This window comes from Mastomys coucha, unplaced genomic scaffold, assembly GCF_008632895.1.
Source record: "Mastomys coucha isolate ucsf_1 unplaced genomic scaffold, UCSF_Mcou_1 pScaffold1, whole genome shotgun sequence".
Lineage (NCBI taxonomy): Eukaryota > Metazoa > Chordata > Mammalia > Rodentia > Muridae > Mastomys > Mastomys coucha.
In genome coordinates this window covers 44,181,110-44,200,297 of record NW_022196891.1, presented here as the reverse complement: position 1 = coordinate 44,200,297, position 19,188 = coordinate 44,181,110, and the positions used below count along the sequence as shown (strand labels likewise).

The following is a 19,188-nucleotide window of genomic DNA, read 5'->3' as shown; positions in this document are numbered from 1 at the left end:
AGAAACAGAGTTAAAAAATATTTTCTGTTTTGATTAGATTCTTGGTTAGTTGATTTAGTAAGTAAAGCAAATGAAAAAATATTTTATACAAATTGAGTGAAATGTATGACTATTAAAGTTTCATAAGTAATTTTAATTTTGAAAGTGATTTGCATATTATTTGAATACAATTGGTGCTTTATCTGGCTACATATTAATTGCTAATTTTTTAAATAAAGTTGCTTTGATCATTTTATGTTTGAGAAGAAAAAATACATTGATAAACAACATTAGAGCTATGACTTTGATGTGACAATATTTGAAAAAATAAAAATAGTGACCAACATTACACAGGGGAAGTGAAGATTCTATATAATTATCTCATTAATTGAGATTACACTCCAGTTAATTGAAAACACTTGTTAGCACTAAATTATAGAATTACAAATGTGATAATTAAAGAATGATTGTTTTCAGTGAGAAATAATTCCTCTGAATGAAAAATGATTTATTTAATTAAGATCTCCCTATTGTTCTAGACTTCTTATTCACAAATAAACACTAATGCAAATATTGAGGTTAATATACCACAGAAAGTAAATGTGATAAAATTTAGGAAATAAAAGACAGTAAAATTGTGCTATAAGTTATTAGTGAAATGGATTTGAATTTATAAGAATTTTCCTTTGTAATAAAAAGTGGGTAAATATAAAGATGCAATGTTTTATTTCTATTCATCTTCTTAGTAAAATATATTTATTGACTATTGCTCAGTTCTCTTATTTTATTTTATTTTTTGTTTTTTTTCTTTTTTTATTAGATACTTTCTTTATTTACATGTCAAAAAATATCTCCTTTCCCGATTTCCCCTCCGAAAAAAATAAAATAAAATACTCTCGTTCCCACCCCTTCCCCCTTCTCAGCAACCCACCCTCTCCTGCTTCCTGACCCTGGCATTCCCCTACAATGGGACATAGAACCTTCACAGGACCAAGGGCCTCTCCTCCCATCGATGACCAAATAGGCCATCCTCTGCTACATATGCTGCTGGAGCCATTAGTTCCACCATGTGTACTCTTTGGTTGGTAGTTTAGTCCCTGGGAACTCTGAGGGTACTAGTTGTTCATATTGTTGTTCGTCCTAAGCGGCTTCAAAACCTTCAGCTCCTTGGGTCATTTCTCTAGCTCCTTCATTAGGGACCCTGTGCTCAGTCCAATGGATGACTGTGAGCCTCTACTTCTGTATTAGTCAGGCACTGTCAGAGCCTCTCAGGAGACAGCAATATCAGGTGCCTGCCATCCAGCACTTGTTGGCATTCACAGTAATGTCTGCATTTGATGATTGAATATGGGAAGGATTCCCAGGTGGAGCAGTCTCTGCATTGTCTTTCCTTCAGTCTCTGCTCCATAGTTTACCTCTGCAACCCCTTCCATGAGTATTTTGTTCCCCCTTTTAAGAAGGAACAAAGTATCCATACTTGGATCTTCCTTCTTCTTGAGTTTCTTGGGGTTTGTAGATTGTATTTTGGGTATTCTGAGCTTCTGATAAGTGGATATTTTTTGTTTTTTAGAGACAGGTTTTCTCTGTGTAGCCTTGGCTGTCCTGGAATTCACTCTGTACACCAGGCCTGCCTTGAACTCAGAAATCTGCCTGCTTCTGCCTCCCAAGTGCTGGGATCAAAGGCATGTGCCACCACTGCCCGGCTCTAATTTTATTTAGTAATTCAGCCATCTTTACAAATGCCTGGATTTATTTATATTAAATTAACTAAAGTTTTATTCAATGTTGTCATGATTTTTTATCTCAGAATGAACTTAATGCATTTTCTGCTTCACTGACGTCTGTTTCTCCCCAGAATCTCCTTTTGAGATTTTGGCTGTTAGAGACTACATCTTTGGGTTCATACTTTGTTTGAGAGAACCTGATGTATCTTGAAATAAAGAGACCCTAGTGGGATTGCATCAGAGTTCGCTCCTTGATGATCTTTTGGGGCTCAAAAATAAGGCACAAGAGCTGAAGAAGATTGACAGGTAGCAAAACTTCAGTAGCTGCATGTAGCCAGTTTTCTCCAAGATTTTTCTGGGAGATGTGTCTTGTAATTGTCCTCATTCTTCTTCACTAAATAGAATGTTTACAGCCTTGTACTTCTTTTCCTTCTACCCAAATCAGAAAGCAATTTTTAACAACTGAATATAGTACTAGTTGTATCTTAGTAGATCACAATTAAATTAAAAAATATAAATAGCAAAACCTCTAGAGCATATAAAATTCAAGAATACTGAAAATGTACTGTTGCTAAATGGCTAGTCACTGAAGATGTCCATGCAATTAATTTTTAAAGATCCTCAAGATAAAACAAAAGAAGAACACAGTTTGCCTGATCTTTTTGGATCTTTGCTAGTGCAAAAAGGAATGTTTACAAATAGAAGTGATTACATTCAAATACAAAGATCACAAATAACCTAAAAATCCTTCTCAAGGTTTAGGAAAGGAAGAATGAGTCAAGCTAAAATAGTAATGAATAGTTTCAGTGCATGACTTAAAAATAAATAACCATACAAAGCATGAATCAAACATATGATCTCAGGGAAAGAAAAACATGCTTTTATATGGAAGTCTTCTCTGAGATAAGGAGAAAAACATGTAAAGACACAATATGTCTTAAAGTAGGGTGAAATGAGCAAATATTATGTGACACATTCCATTCTTCATCATGCTCTTTAAGCTCAAGAATAAACTCAAACTTTTCAGAAACTCCCTGAAACTGAAAAACTACATGAGACTCCTCCATTTTGAAATATACATAGGTGTTATGGATTGTTGAAATATACTGTCAGACATGAGCTGCATGTAAGAGATAGCCAAGCTGCTGGAAAGAAGATAAGCCCAACTAAGTTGCCTGTTAGAGATGCAAACTCATTAATCCTTCTGAAAAGGATACTCTATAACCAATCTATTGAGCTGTCTTCAGAATGAGAGGTGCAATCCATGTTTTCAATTTTCCTTAGTTGTCATCCATGCTGGAGTGCACAGTGGTAACCTAGCTATCCTTGAGCCATTTCTTCTCTTGTAACTCTTTATTAATAATCTTACAAGTAACTCTTATAAAACCCCTATAAAATCATTGATCCAACAAAGTTTGAATTTGCTGATATTCTTACATTGATCTATTTTGAGTTCCCTATCTGGTGTTAACAGATATTTGTTCATACCTTCCCAGGAAGAGTGCCATACAAGATTGAAAAAAATAATTAATTAAATAAAACAACAACAACAACAACAAAAGTCTGTGTTGGTATGTACTTGTAATCTCAGGGAGGCAGAGACACATGGATCTCCATGAGTTTAAAGCTAGCCTAGTATATATAGTGAGTTCCAAGACAGTCAGACCTATAGTAACATGAGACCCTGTCTTAAGATAAAAGAATGAAGTAAAAAGATTGAAAAATAATTAAGTTAGAGGTAATATGTATTATGATAAATTTGGCAGTACTTAAATCCCAAGATCTCTTAAAGATCAGATAAAAGGATGATAGATAGATAGGTAGATAGATAGATGATGGATATATATGTAGATACACAGATAAATACATAGGTACATACATGGATATAAGTTGAAAATGTGAAATATGGCAAATTTCTAGACATGTATTACTATAAAAATAAACTGATAGGAATATATAAAATTGAACATATTAATAAGTTGTGGTAATTAAAACATGGATAAAAAGGCTTTTCTACTGGAAAAAACAAAGGAGTACAAACCAAAAAAATCAATTTTGTATTACATCTTAAAGAAAGAATTAACAAGAGCCTTTCTCAAATAGGCTATAAAATAGAAGGCATGGAGTACTTCAAAATTGTCTCACTGAAGCCAGTATTTTCTTAGTGAAATTATTTACAAATGAAGGAGACTTCATATTCGTAAAAGGAAAAATCTACCAAGATGAACTCTTAATTCTGAACATCTATGCCACAAATGCAAGGACATTCACATTCATAAAAGAAACTTTACTAAAGCTAAAAGCACACATTCCACCTTGCCCAATAATAGTGGGAGACTTCAACACCCCACTCCCATTAATGGACAGATCATGGAAACAGAAACTAAACAGACACACAGTGAAACTAACAGGAGTAATGAAACAAATGGATTTAACAGATATCTATACAACATTTCATCCTAAAACAAAAGAATATGTCCTCTTCTTAGCACCTTGGGGTACCCTCTCCAAAATTGACCATATAAACGGTCACAAAACAGACCTCAACAGATACAAGAAGATAGAAACAATCCCATGGATTCTATCATATCCTTACAAACTAAAGCTGGTCTTCAATAATAACAAAAACAACAGAAAGCCCACATACACAGAGAAGCTGAACAATGCTCTACTCAATGATAATTTGGTCCAGGAAGAAATAAAATTACAGACTTTTTAAAATTATTGAAAACGAAGGCAGAACATCCTAAAACTTAAGGCACATAATGAAAGGAGTGCTAAGAGGACAACTCATAGCTCTAAGTGCCTCCAAAAAGAAATTGGAGAGAGCAAACACTAGCAGCCTTACAACAAACCAGAAATCATTAGAACAAAAACAAGGAATATGGCCAAGAGGAGTAGATGGCAGAATATAATCAAACTCAGGGCTGAAATCAACCAAGTAGAAACAAAAAGAATTATACAAAGAATCAACAAAACCAGGAGTTGGTTCTTTGAGAAAATCAACAAGATAGATAAACCCTTAGCTGCACTAACCAGGGGGCACAGAGATAGTATCCAAACTAACAAAATCAGAAATGAAAAGGAAGAAATAACAAAGGAAACCAAGGAAATTTAAAAAAATCATCATATCCTACTATGAAAACCTATACTCAACAAAAGTGGAAATTCTGGATGAAATGGGCAATTTTCTAAACAGATACCATGTATCAAAATTAAATCTGCATCAGATAGACCATTGAAACAGTTGTATAACTTCTAAAGAAATAGAAGTAGTCATTTAAAGTCTCCCAACTACAAAAAGCCCAGGGCCAGATGAGTTTAGTGCAGAATTCTATCAGATCTTCAAAGAAGACCTAATATCAATACTCTTCAAACTATTCCACAAAATAGAATCAGAAGGAATACTACCCAATTCATTCTATGAAGCCACAGAAAGAGAACATCAGACCAATTTTCCTTATAAATATCAATGCAAAAATATTCAATAAAATTCTCACAAACTGAATCCAAAAAAAAACCCATCAAAACAATCATCCATCATGATGAAGTAGGCTTCATCGCAGGGATAAAGGGATGGCTCAATATACAAAATCCATCAACATAATCCACTATGTAAACCAACTCAAAGAAAAATACCACATGATCATCTCATTAGATGCTGAGAAAGCATTTGAAAATATTCAACACACCTTAATGGTAAAAGTCGTAGAAACAGCAGGAATTCAAGGCCCTTATCTAAACATAGTAAAAGCAATATAAAACAAACCAGTGGCCAACATCAAACTAAATGGAGAGAAACTTGAAGCAATCCTGTTGTGAATAGCCCTGGTCCTGTATTTTGATGCTTATATACGTGAATCCCAATTATGTCTACAGGTACCTTGTGAACCTTCTCCCCACCTTAACTTTTCAAATAAAGGCTAAGGCCAATGATTGGGCAGCAAGAGGTAAGGTAGAGCTGAAAAGTTTGGGGGAGAAGGGGAGAGAGGAGACAGGGGAGCAAACTGGAGAAGAGGACGACAGAGGAGGACAAGGTAGAAGGAAAATATAGAATCTAATAGATGGGAATGTAGTGGTAGATCTGCCCAATCAAGGTGAGTAGCTTGTATACCAATTAATTGAGTTGTGAATTCATTGATTTGGTAAGTTGGGTTAAAAATTTACCCCAACAAATTGGCACCCAACTTATTTCTTAGAACTCAACAAACCTAAAATCAGGGATTAGACAAGGCTGTCCACTCTCTCCCTACTTATTCAGTGTACTACTTGAAGTCCAAGCTAGAGCAATTAGACAACAAAGGAGGTCAAAGAGATAAAAATTGGAAAGGAAGAAGTCAAATATCATTATTTGCAGATGATATGATAGTACACTTAAGTGTCCCCAAAAAATTCCACCAGAAAACTCAGAAACTTGATAAACAACTTCAGTAAAGTGGCAGGATATAAAAATAACTCAAACAAATCAGTAGCCTTCCTCTATTCAAAAAATAAACAGGCTGAGAAAGAAATTAGGGAAACAACTCCCTTCACAATAGTCACACATACTATAAAATACCTTTGTATGACTCTAACTAAACAGGTGAAAGACTTGTATTATAAGTTCAAGTCTCTAAAGAAAGAAATTGGAGAAGATCTCAGAAGATGAAAATATCTCCCCTGCTCATGGATTAGCAGGATTAATATAGTAAAAATAGCCATCTTGTGGAAAGCAATCTACAGATTCAATGCAATCACCATCAAAATTACAACTCAATTCTTCATAGAGTTTGAAATAGCAACAATAAAAGAACTTCCGTAGGAAGCACCATCCCTGACCTCAAGATGTACTGCAGAACAATAGTGGTAAAAACTGTATGGTATTTGTAGGGAGACAGGCAATTAGGTTAATGGAGTAGAATTGAAGACCCAGAAATGAACCTACACACCTATGGTCACTTGATCTTGTCAAAGGAGCTAAAATCATTCAGTGGGAAAAATACAGCATTTCAACAAATGGTGTTGGTTCACCTTGTGGTCAGCATGTAGAAGAATGCAAATCAATACATTTTTTATCTCCTTGTACAAAGCTTAAGTTCAAGTGTATCAAGGACTTCCACATAAAACCAGATACAAACAAACTAATAGAAGAGAAAGTAGGAAGAGCTTTGAGTGCATGGGCACAAGGGAAAATTTCCTGAACAGAACACCAATGGCTTATGCTCTGCAATCGACAATAGATAAATAAGACCTCATAAAATTTCAAAGTTTCTGTAAGGCAAAGGACACTGTCAATAGGACAAAACAGCAACCAACAGATTGGGAAAAGATCTTTACCAATCCTACATCTGGCAGAGGGCTAATATCCAATATATATACAAGAAGTCAAGAATTTAGACTTCAGAGATTCAAATTGCCCTATTAAAAAAGGGGTGCATACTTAAACAAAGAATTCTCAACTGAGAAATTTTGAATGGCCTAGAAGCACCTAAAGAAATATTCAATCAGGGAAATTCAAATCAAAACAACCCTGAAATCCCACCTCATACTTGTCAGAATGGCTAAGATCTAAACTCTGGTGACAACAGATTCTGGTGGGATGACAAGGTAGTACAACCACTCTGGAAATCAGTCTGGTGGTTCATCTGAAAACTGGACATAGTATTACCTGAGGACTCAGCTATACCACTCCTGAGCATATACCCAAAAGGGTATATATTCTCCAACATATAACCAGGACACATGCCCACTTTGTTCATAGCAGCCTTATTTATAATAGTCAGAAGCGGAAGGAACCCAGATGTCCGTCAACAGAGGAATGGCTAAAGAAAATGTGGTACACTTACACAATGGAGTAAACATTAAAACAATGATTTCATGAAATTCTTAGGCAAATGCATGGGACTACAAAATATACTGAGTGTGGCAACCCGTCACAAAAGAACACATATAGTATATACTCACTGATAAGTGAATATTAGCCCAAAAGCTCAGAATACCTGAGATATAATTCACAGACCACATGAAGCTCAAGAAAAAGGAAGACCAAAGTGTGGGTGCTTTCATCTTTCTTAGAAAGGGCAACAAAATACTCACAGGAGGAAATAAGGAGACAAAGTGTGGAGCAGAGCCTGAAGGAAAAGACATCCTTAGAATGCCCCACCTGGGAATCCATCCCTTATACAGTCACCTAATCCCCAAACCCAGACCCTATCACTGATGCCAAGAAGTGCATGCTGACAGCAGCCTAGTATAGCTGTCTCTTGAGAGGCTCTGCCAGAGCCTGCTAAGTACAGAGGTGGCTGCTTGTAGTAAACCATTGGACTGAGCCCGGGTCCCCAGTGGAGGAAAAAGGGCTTAAGGAGCTGAAGAGGTTTGCAATCCCATAGGAAGAACAACAATATCAAACAACCATACCCTCCAGAGATCCCAGAGACTAAACCACCAACCAAAGTACACATGGAGGGACCCATGGATCAAGCTACATATGTAGCAGAGGATTGTCTGATTGGGCATCAATGGGAGGACTGTCCCTTGGACCAGTCAAGGCTCAATGCCCCAGTGTAGCTGAATGCCAGGGCAGGGAGGCAGGAGTGAGTGAGTTGGGAATACCCTCATAGAACCAGAGGCAGGGGGAACTGGAGAGGGGGTTTCTGAGGGGAAGGACTGGGAAAGAGGATAACATTTGGAATGTAAATAAAGAAAATATCCAATAAAAAATGAAAACACAAAAAAAATGTAGACCATGCATGGGGGCAATACAAAAGACATACAATAGATAAGCAGTTTCTAGATTAAGTGTAATGGTTGAGGTATTTCTTTTTTCCTTTTTTTTAATTAGATATTTTCTTTATTTACATTTCAAATGTTATCACCTTTCTTGGTTTTCCTTCCAAAAACCTCCTATCCCATTACCTGTCCCCATGCTCTCTAATCCACCCACTCCTGCTTCCCTGTCCTGGAATTCCCCTACCCTGGGGCATCGAGCCCTCTCTGGACTAAGGGCCTCTCATCCCATTGATGTCCAAAAAGGCCATCCTCTTCTACATATGCAGCTGTAGCCATGGGTTCCTCCATGTATACTTTTTGGTTGGTGGATTAATCCCTGGGAGATCTGAGGGTACTGGTTGGCTCATATTTTTCTTCTTCCTATGGGGTTGCAAGCTTCTTCAGCTCCTTTGGTCCTTTTACTAGCTCCTCCATTAAGGGCCTTGTGCTTAATCCAATGGTTGGCCAAGAGTATCCACCTCTGTATTTGTCAGGCACTTGCAGAGCCTCTCAGGAAACAGCTATATCAGGCTCCTGTCAGCAAGCACTTATTGGTATTCAAAATATTGACTAGGTTTGGTATGGCTGGGTTAGAATATTACACAGATATACAAAATTTAAATAAGAAAAAAAAACTATGGTAGTAACATTAAATCAAATAAGTAGAGAAATTAAATACAATATAGGATCTTGTAGAAAAACCTTGCATCTATGGCCACATTTTTCTCTACATATGGAACAAAATGTACATTTGAGAGAAGCATATGGAAAAATTGTACATTTCCCCAAAGAATACTGTACATATACACCTGACTTTCATCCTGTTTCAAAACTGGCTTATAATAAATCAGACTTTACCTTAAAAATGACTAAAGAAAAATACTCAAAAATTTATGCATAGGCAATTATGCCAACTAGCTATTCAAAAACTCCAAAATAATAGCAATAATCAACAAGCAAAACAGCAAGACATTTGTAAGAATGACAAAAAATCATAGTTTAAAGGCAGACTATAGAATAAGAACAAAACTTTGTCAGATTTGTAGGTGAGAGTATTAGTACCCAAAATGTAGAAAGAAGTAAAATATTTTAAGAAAAGCAATTCATTCAATACAGAACTGAGGAACTGGTCAGAGAACTTTTAAGTAAATCATTACAAATATCCAGTAAATTCATGGAGAAAATCTTGAACATCATTAGCCTCCAGTCAAATGTAAATAAAAAAATACATTGAGGACCTATCTCATCCTAATTATAACAATTATTATCAGTCAAACGACAAATAAAACCAGCAAATACAACCAAGGGAGTAGCAATAGTCTGTAGCCAGCCATGTGAGTTAATACAGCCACTGTTGAAATCTTTGAGGTTTTTGTGGAGAACCACAAAAACAAAATATAGAACTAGCAGTTGTCCTAGCACCTCCTTTTCAGTGTATGTACTGAGAGAAATCAGACATACAAGTATTTGTAAACACACATGTACTGTGGCAAGTTACACCACAGACTGACTAGATGCCTGTCAAGATTAGATGAATGAATAAAATGGATATAATGTTAATTGTGTCAACATGACCCATACTACCATAACCTGTGAGAAGGAATCTCAACTGAGGAATTGCCTTTCAGGTTTGCATTTCTTGATTCGTGATTGATGTGAGAGTGCTCATCCCAGTGTGGGCAGTGGAAACTCTGACATGTGCTACTGGATTGTACAAGAGAGTAGGCTGAACAATCTATAAAAAGCAAGCCTTTAATAGTGTTCATTCCTTCTTGGCCTCTCCTTCAGTTCCTAACTTGAGTTCCTGCCTTGAGTTCTTCTAGGTAATGGATTATAAACCACATAATGAAATAAACTGTTTCCTCCCCCCAAGATGTTTTTCATCAGTATATTGTCATGGCAACAGAAAGCAAGTGAGGAGCAATATCGGTATCAGAGAATGAGGAGTTTTTGTGACAGAACTAACCATATTGCATTGCTATTGTTCTGCCAATGAATTTAGATTTGTGGCCTAAGAAAGGCTATTGAGTGCCCAAAGCTTAATAAACTTTTGTGGGAGACTGGAAAATAAGAATGTTGAGAGATGCTATATTTGTTACTTTACTATTGCTGAGATAAAATACTCTTATCAAGGCCACTTTTGAAGAAAGAGTTTATTTGGACTTTGTCTTCTTGTGATAAGATTCCTTCACATCAGAGAGGCATGACACCAAGTGTTTAATATGGTAGCTGGAACGGGAAAATAAAAGCTTACATTCTGAATGTCAAGCACAAAGAAGAGAGACATAACTGAAAACAACCAAGGATGTTTTTACTCTTAAAAGCCATTTTCTGAGACATACTTCCTCCAGAAAGGCCTCATAATTTAACCTCCCAAAACAGTAACGTCATTAAGGGATCAAGTGTTCAAATGTCCAAGACTATGTGAGGCATTTCATTCACTAGAGAGGTACATATGTTGAAGCATGGTTTATGAAATTCCAGGGAAAAGCAAAGACTCTAGCAGGGACATTTATTTAATATTTTGCATTAGCAATCTTTGGAAGTACTTGTGCTTTGGTGGGACATTTAAAACTATTTGTTAGGGGGCAAAAATAATATATGTGATCTAGGGAGAGATCAGCACCATTAAGGTGAAATATTCTGGGAAGTATTTTCAGAAGTTCACTAGAGAAATGTTATGGTCCAGAGGGGAACAATATTCTATCCTAACCTAACATGGTCATTTGTTAGAGTTTTCCCATGCTATTGATTATTGGTGACTTGAAAGCTACTGGACTGAAAGGACCGTGAAGATCAGCTGAGGCTTTGCACTGTGAAAGGCCAGGATAACCACAAGGGTGAAGGTTCAGCCTCAGTTGCACAAAAGCCTAAAGTTAGGATTATGGAAGGAAGCTGTGGCTTGCCACCCATGGTCAAAGTTTCTAAATAGGAGTCAGGAGGCCACTGGGAAATATGCAGCCCCAGCTGCACTAGAGACCCCAGAATATTAGCAATACCAGGAGATTAAAGTGACCACCAAGGAAAAGAACAGATATGGATGGAACTGGACTAAACCTATGAGATAAGCTGTCTGTCCTGTTAAAGCAGAACTGGAGAAGTGGGGCTTACTAAGCCTCATGGCTCTCTAAAAGTCACGAAAATACACCACATGATACACATACAGCTATGAGATTTGAGACTAAGTTCCTGGACTTTGATTTTGCTTAGTGCTGTTATTTTTGTGCCCACTTTCCTCATTCATATCTGGAATAAGGGAGTACTTAACTTGCCTTTGGTGTGACAGAAACCCACAATTAAGAGACTGGATATTTTAAACAGACCTTAAGTTTGAACTTTTTAAAGATGGTAATATTTTAAACTTGGGCCAGGTGTTATATTGTGATAGTAATATGAGTTCTTGGAGATGAAAAAAGAAGGAGTTTTGATTTAATGTGTGTGTGTGTGTGTGTGCGCGCGATTGAGGTTGACTAATGGTTAGTTTCATAGTTAATTTTTATAAACAATGCAAACTAGTGTTACTCAGGAAGAAGGAAACTCAGTTGAAGAACAGGCTCTACCCGATTGGCTAGTGAGGACCTATGTGGGGGATTTTCTTGATTAATCATTGACATGGGGGGCCTACACCATTTGATTACTGCTGACTCTAGGAAAATAGTCCAAGTTTCACAAGAAAGCAGGGAGAGAACAACTCAATCTGATATCTTATTCTATCACCTCTGCTTCAGCTCCTGCTTCTGGGTTCCTTCCATAAGTTTGTGCATTAGCTTCCCATGGGAATGAATTATAATCTGTAAAATGAAATAAATAAACTCCTTCCTTCCCAAGTTTCTCTTAGTCATGATGTTTTACCACAGTAGCAAAACATGGTGTATATTCACAATGAAAAATTATTGAATGATTAAGAAAAATAAAATTATGTTATTTACAGGAGAGTAAATACAACTGGGTAACACTATGCTTGACAAAATAAATCGGATTCTAGGGATGTTCTCCCTTGTATATAGAAAGCAACATCAAAAAATAAGTGGAAGTAAAAGGGAGAGAAAATGGACATTGCAATTAGGTTGGGAGGATGTGGAATAGCAAGATGGGTTGAAGATTATGAAAGTATGTTCATGAGGGTATGATGATGTTACAGTGGTTTCCACGATTTTGTGCAAGTACTAATAAAATAAGTACATATGTTAAAATTGAAAGTGATTTGTTGCAGTTATCAACAACAAATAGAATGTATTTTTGAGTATTCTGTGTAAAAAATTATAGTACATCTCTGGAAATGAACAGTCCCTGACTGCTAAAAAGGATTCCGAATTCAGACTGTGAAAATATGGTCTTTTGAAACCAGTTTCAAATCTAGCCACAAACCCACAGCTATAGAAGAGCAGACACTGAACACAACTGCTTTTCTTTGTCTGCTCATATACGTGTTCTTCTGAAATGCTTTCATATTACACCATCAGAAGAGTAGGCCTATGTTCTCTGTCTGTCTCTAATCTATATTCCATTGGTGTTAGTTCATAGCTATATTAAGCTGTGCATATTCAAGGAAAGGTAGGACTCACTCTAGGATGCCCACAGGCAACTAATGAATTCTAGTTCTTAGAAAGAATTCGTCAAAACTTGCTCTTTTCTGCCTTTGAGGCAGTCTTATTATATTGTTTTCTGAAACTTATTATGGAATAATACTGTCTTGGAATTTGTAGCAATCTTTCAACCTTTGCCTCTTGAGTTCTGAAGTTATTGATATGTTACCATACAAGTTGTTTGTTTATTAACAGAGACCTAAAATTAATAACTAGTTAATAATAATGTGAAGTTAAACACCAACAAATGTACCTTTCAAAATTAATTTGGTGCCCCCCCCAGCCTCAAGCAAGCTGAATCAGATCTTGTTTTTGCCACAGCTGGCTAGCCCACCTAGGGTGGCTAGCCACCTAGACCTAGGTGCAGTCTATTGTCCTGCCCTGTCTGCAGCTTCCTACAAGGAGCCACCACCTGCTGAGTGCCTGAGCATATTTTTCTGACTAGATCCAGACAAAGCAACAAGATCCTGATCAGGCGACAAGATCCGGTCATAGTTGGGGGATGGGTTTCTCCCCTTTAGGAACTCAGATTCATAAGTAAACACTGAGCCTTGATCAGAAACTTTGACTTGGTCTCATGCTTCTGTTGCTGTCCCTCCATCCAGCCCCACCTTTCCTTTCAGGAACCCGGTAACCCTTGGCTGCTGGTGGCTACAATTCTGATTTTCTGACTATATAAGCTTAGGTTCAAGAGCTAGATCATATTATAGAAAAAATTTATTCAGAAAACTCTATGCTAATACCATTCAGATTTCAAAAACTACATCGCAGCTCTTCTCCTTATAATGACAATATGAGGGGGCGTGGTCTTGTTACTTAAACAGTCTCCAAAATTTGATAATTACCCCTTTAGCAAAGTCTAGTGTTTTAAAAGCATTTATGTTCATTATAATTTGTACTCACTTGTGGCTCCTGTCAGGAGAGGCTCAGGTGATGACAAGGCTTCAAAGACACACAAACACAAGTGAGTCACTTTTGACACAGCTCTAGTTGTATACCTCCCTGCAATCATTCCTCACTGTTGTTGATTCCCATGCGCCTTCCTCTTTATGACCTCTTTCCTATGGGCAGTGACAGGAAAACAATCTCTTGTGCACACTGACTTTTCCAACACTACTTCTTTCTTTGTAACTCATTCCTACTTACTCTAACCTGTGAGTGAAAATCTGTCAGTATAATCCCTTATCAAATAGCCCTAATTGCAAGTGTCTCTTTTTCCCCCACACATCTAAGTGTTCACTGAAGGCATCCCCTGTACCCCTAGACCCATGGTTTATTAAAATCCAAGCTTCTTAGCTTTTCAATTGTAGTTATTATGTCCTTGAATCCAAGTCATAATCTGAGCCCTTAAATTGTGATCTTATGATGAGATCCATGTAGGAAAGACTGAATTTAGAAATTTGGAAAAAGTATGTTAATGAAATTACATTAATGTATAACTTTTATTTAAAGAAGGCATAGGAAGTCCCTGTAATAAGCCAGGAATGTGGACTGGTCAGTTCCAGGAACAGGATAGCGGTCAGCCATTAAGAAGATAACATTGCCCAGAATAAGGAACGGGACAGTGGTTCTGAGAAGTCATTGAGAATATAGCATTGACCAAACCACAGGATATTGGTCATCTAAGTAGTCCTAGGAGTGGTCAGTCATTTAGAAGATAGCGATGACCAAACCACATTCCTCTAGACAATGAGTGTGCAGAATGACTTCCTTGTGATCTGGCTCAACTAGGTAGTGGGTTCCCTTAGAATTTTCTATTGTTCTCATGCTATGTATCCTTGGTCAGCCCATCACCCCTCTTGGGTTGTGATTTTTCCCTTTAAATACCCCTCACTTCTTGTGATCGGGGTCGAACCCCTCTGGCCTGCCAGGGTATGAGTTTGACCCAGGTCTGGCCTGAATAAACCTCATGTAATTGCAGCAAGGTTGGTCTCTCGTGAGTTATTGGGTGGCTGTGTTATCCTGAGACTTGAGTAAGGGTCTCCCCAGCTATGGGGGTCTTTCATAGGTAAATTCCCTGCCTGGCATTTATTGTCCTGGCCTTCACTGTTTGTTCCAGACAGCAGTTACTAGTCAGTCTAATAGAGAAACTCATAGAATTTTATCCCTAAGAGTCCTTTGTTGATGTTTCCCCAGGGCCAGTATCAATTACCAGTAACATTTTAATAATTGTTCTAACAAAATTTCTTTCTCTTCTGAAACACCTGCTATACAGATTACATCATTATTTTTTCACAGTTTCCAGAAACAGCAATTTGCACAGGGAGAATTATAAACCTTATTTATTCTTTTTTTTTTTTTTACTTAGTATTGGATGCTTTACTTTGCATTTTACAGTATCTGCTTCCCTCATATTGATCATCAAGGCCTTACTTATGGCGAGACAATGAAAACTTCTCACACAAATTAGGTATACCTAAAAACAATGGAGAATTTACAAACACATCTCTATAGAATCAAAAACATTTTATAAAATACATATTCTAGTACACATGAATTTTAGATGTTAAAAGGCATTTTTAAAAACAAAGATAAAGAAAGCATTTAACACTGTTGAGCCTGGCAGAGTAACACAGATGGCAAGCTGGAAACAGCTTCCAAGGGTGAGTGTGATTCGAGGGAATAGGATTACTGGCTGGACCTTCACTTAAATAATTTATTAGTAAGATTCTCATTTTTAAATGAATGTTTTTTACCAAGTAAACAATTTATTTGCCTTGGTAACTTCTCAAATTTTATACTTATGTTTGTTAACAACTTGATTTAAAGAGCTGAGAACTAGTGGAAGGGAAAAAAGGAAAAACTGCATGTGTTCTTATTGAAGTGACCGGCATTGACCACCACATGAGCTGAAGAGCAATATGCTCATAAAAGGTATGCATAGAATCTCAGTGCCCAAAGTAACTCCAAGTTCTCACTCTGGGAACTTACGAAAAAAAAAGGTCCTCAATTCATTTTAAATTTTCAAAATGACATAATACCTATCTTCACACATCCACTGTAGGGCTCATTAAAATTAATCATACTGCTATTTCTACTTTAAATATAATCTGTATGTGATTTAGGGGCATCTCTGCAGACAGGATCATAGGGGCCACTGAACATAATGCCAAGCATTGAGAATCACACCTGTAACTCAGAAAAGCTGAAGCAGGGATCCCAAAGTTAAAGGCCAGGGCAGGAAAGTTTGGAGCCAGCCTAGGGTACACAGCAAAATCCTGTTTCGAATAAAAAAGTAAAAAGGACAGAACGAATGAATATGAAAACAAACAAACAAAAAGGATCCTGAGCATGGTGGCACATGGGTTTAACACCAGCATGCGAGAGATAGTGGTGGGAAGATTTCTGTGAGTGTAAGGCTAGCCTGGTCTACACAGATTTTCAGTCTAGCTAGGACTATAGTGTAAGATCTGACTTAAAAAAAAGTAGATAATTTGATTAATTAATTAAAACACTGATTTTTAAGGTACCTAATGTCACAAATTTAGTATTTTGCCACAATGTACCAGGGACCAGGAAGTAAGCAAAAGATCCTAATTGTCTCTTCACTTATTCACTGCTTCACTCAAGATGTGTTGGCCGCTGTGCTGGCCTCTATGTTTTCTGCTTCATTTTTTTGAGGACACATTTGAAGAATGAGACCTTCTAAGCCTACAGAATGAGATCACAGAGATTAACAGAATAATCTATAACTTAACTCCAAGCACGAGTGCCTTGTCAGGGCCTAAAACAAACAAGTGCTCTGTATATCCTAACTTTTGATTATACCCATGAGAAGGGTTTCTGAGACACCTCAATGTAAAATTCATCTTGCATCTCAGAGTACCCCTCCTGTTAGTCTATAGTATTGTCTAGAGAGAGAGAGCAGTTAGGAGCCTCAAGAGCACTTCATAGAAGAGATGAACTAAGTTCACTGACTTGGGAGGAAGAGTTTGTTGTAACAGATCCTTACAGATTGTCAAGTGCATTTTTTCTATATTGAATAAGAATTATTCTCAAAGCAAATATCGTACAATAGCAAAGTTCTAATTGATTAAGACAGCATATTTTGACATCACTAACTCAAAATGCTAACAGTGCCACTATTGTATGCGACCTGGAATGATCTTAACTACAAATTAAACTCCTGAGACCTAATGATCACTACCTTCAGACGGTCTCAACCCACCAGCTCCCAACAATGACACAGAGACTTATTATTATTTCTGAATGCCTAGGCCTTATAACTTAGGCTTGTTTCCAACTAATTCCTATAACTTAATTAACCTATTTATTTGGGTTCACGTTTGTCTCGTGGCTCATTATGTCATTCAGTCCCTGAAAGTCAGACTTCTTTGTGTCTGGGTGGCAAATTCTCTACAAATTCTTCCCACAGTTTCTATCTCTGGGCTGATGTCCTGCCTTTCCTCTCCTGACCAATAGGCCATCAGTGCTTTACTAAACCAATCAGAAGGTGATGGAGAAGGACGTTTACAAACGACAATGAAGGAGCTGAGCAATCAGAATACCAAAGCCCCAACAAGCTCAGTACTCTTGGTACAGAAATGAACATCTGAACACAAAGACAACCTTTACATGGTTCTCAAGAAGACTATCCTTCAACAACATGGAAGGCTATGGGACGTGAGTTAATACAGAACATCACGGAAGGCTATGAGCATGAGTTAAATACAGAAAGCTGCTCTCCAGAACTTTTTGAACATTAAAATAACTGAACATTATTTTTGGAGGGAGGAAGTATATGAAGATAAAGTAGAATATTCTACACGTAGGGGAAACATTCAAATTAAGATACTTTAAAAGCCACTGTAGATGCTTATTTAATACTAGTAGAAATGCGCTCAGCTAGCATAAAGTATTTCTCTTCATCACAAAATAGTAAAGATTTACACAATCCATTCCGAAAGTCTCGCAGTCTTGTCGGTAAACCTGCTGGATCTCTTTGGTTTTCAAGGCAGTGGTTTTAGAGCGACTGCTAAGCTGGCTATCTTCATACATTTCTCGGCCATCTGTTGTGTTTGACTCAGGTTCTTCCATCTGGTCAATAAATACGGGTGCCGTAGATCCCGCGTCAAACTCAAATTTCAGCCAAATTATTTCCTTCCGACTTCTCTAATGTTTCGTTAGTTCACTTGCTTTCAGCCTCAGCAAGTTCCTTCTCAGCCTGCTGGGTTTGTCTAACACCTTGGATAAAGAGACTACTGACGAACTTGAGGGTGAAGTTATCTCTTGAAGTTTTCAAAGACTGGATGGATCTCTCTTTACTTCTATGCTGAGACTGATGGATGGTGTACATCCTGCTTCGCTCTGGAGAATAGCTTCTACTACTGACACTGGATCTGGATCTGCTGTGTGGGGAGTCCTTCCAGCCTACAGGTGTTTCTCTGAAGAAAGGAGCGTCCTTTTTATGGGGAGACTGATCTTTTGAATAATGGGAAGAGTAGAAGCTTTTTCTTCTAAAGCCATCTCTCATGCCCCTGTAGTCAGGCTGCCAGCTTGTGGAATGATCATCTCTTGCCCATCTGTAACCAGATTCATCTCCTTTGTGAGATGGACCACTTCTTCGATCATGGGAAAAACTGCAGTTGTCATCACATACTCGGCAATCAACATGACTGTAATATCTACTGTAGCCTCCTTCATCAGGTCTGGCTAGCAAAGGCGCTCTCTTGTCTAGCAGAGGTGGTCTCTTTGGCACAAAATTAACTACTATATGGTAGTCATCACTGGGATGGCTTCAGGAGGCACTTCCTAGTCATAGGATCCCTCAGACCACATTTCATCTCTTTTGGAAGCCACTAGGTTCTTCTGCAGCGCCTCCGCCAGTGAAACTCCAACCATATTTATTCTTGTAACTGGCAATTGTGGAGTTTTCTGAGCTTGTTTTAAATCTCATGTCATTCTATACAGCAAATGAAACCTTTACTAAACATCCATAGAACCTCTGTCCATATTTTGTCTACTCCTTTAGCAAGCATGTACTTTTACCACTTCTTTCTAAGCATAAATCCAGAACAGTGTGTCCCAGAGGTGTTATTCTAAGGATTTTCTTTTCCTCACACAAATCTTTATTTTTAGTTCATGTTTTCAAATTTACATTCATTCTCATGACATTTCACATAAGATATTTAACCAACATATAATTTTTTTTT

At 37.3% G+C, this 19,188-nt stretch overlaps 1 pseudogene; it reads right to left on the bottom strand.

Moving 5' to 3' along the window:
- Positions 1 to 17,881: 17,881 nt before the first annotated feature.
- Positions 17,882 to 18,829, bottom strand: LOC116096604 (annotated as a pseudogene).
- Between the last annotated feature and the right edge of the window lie 359 nt (positions 18,830 to 19,188).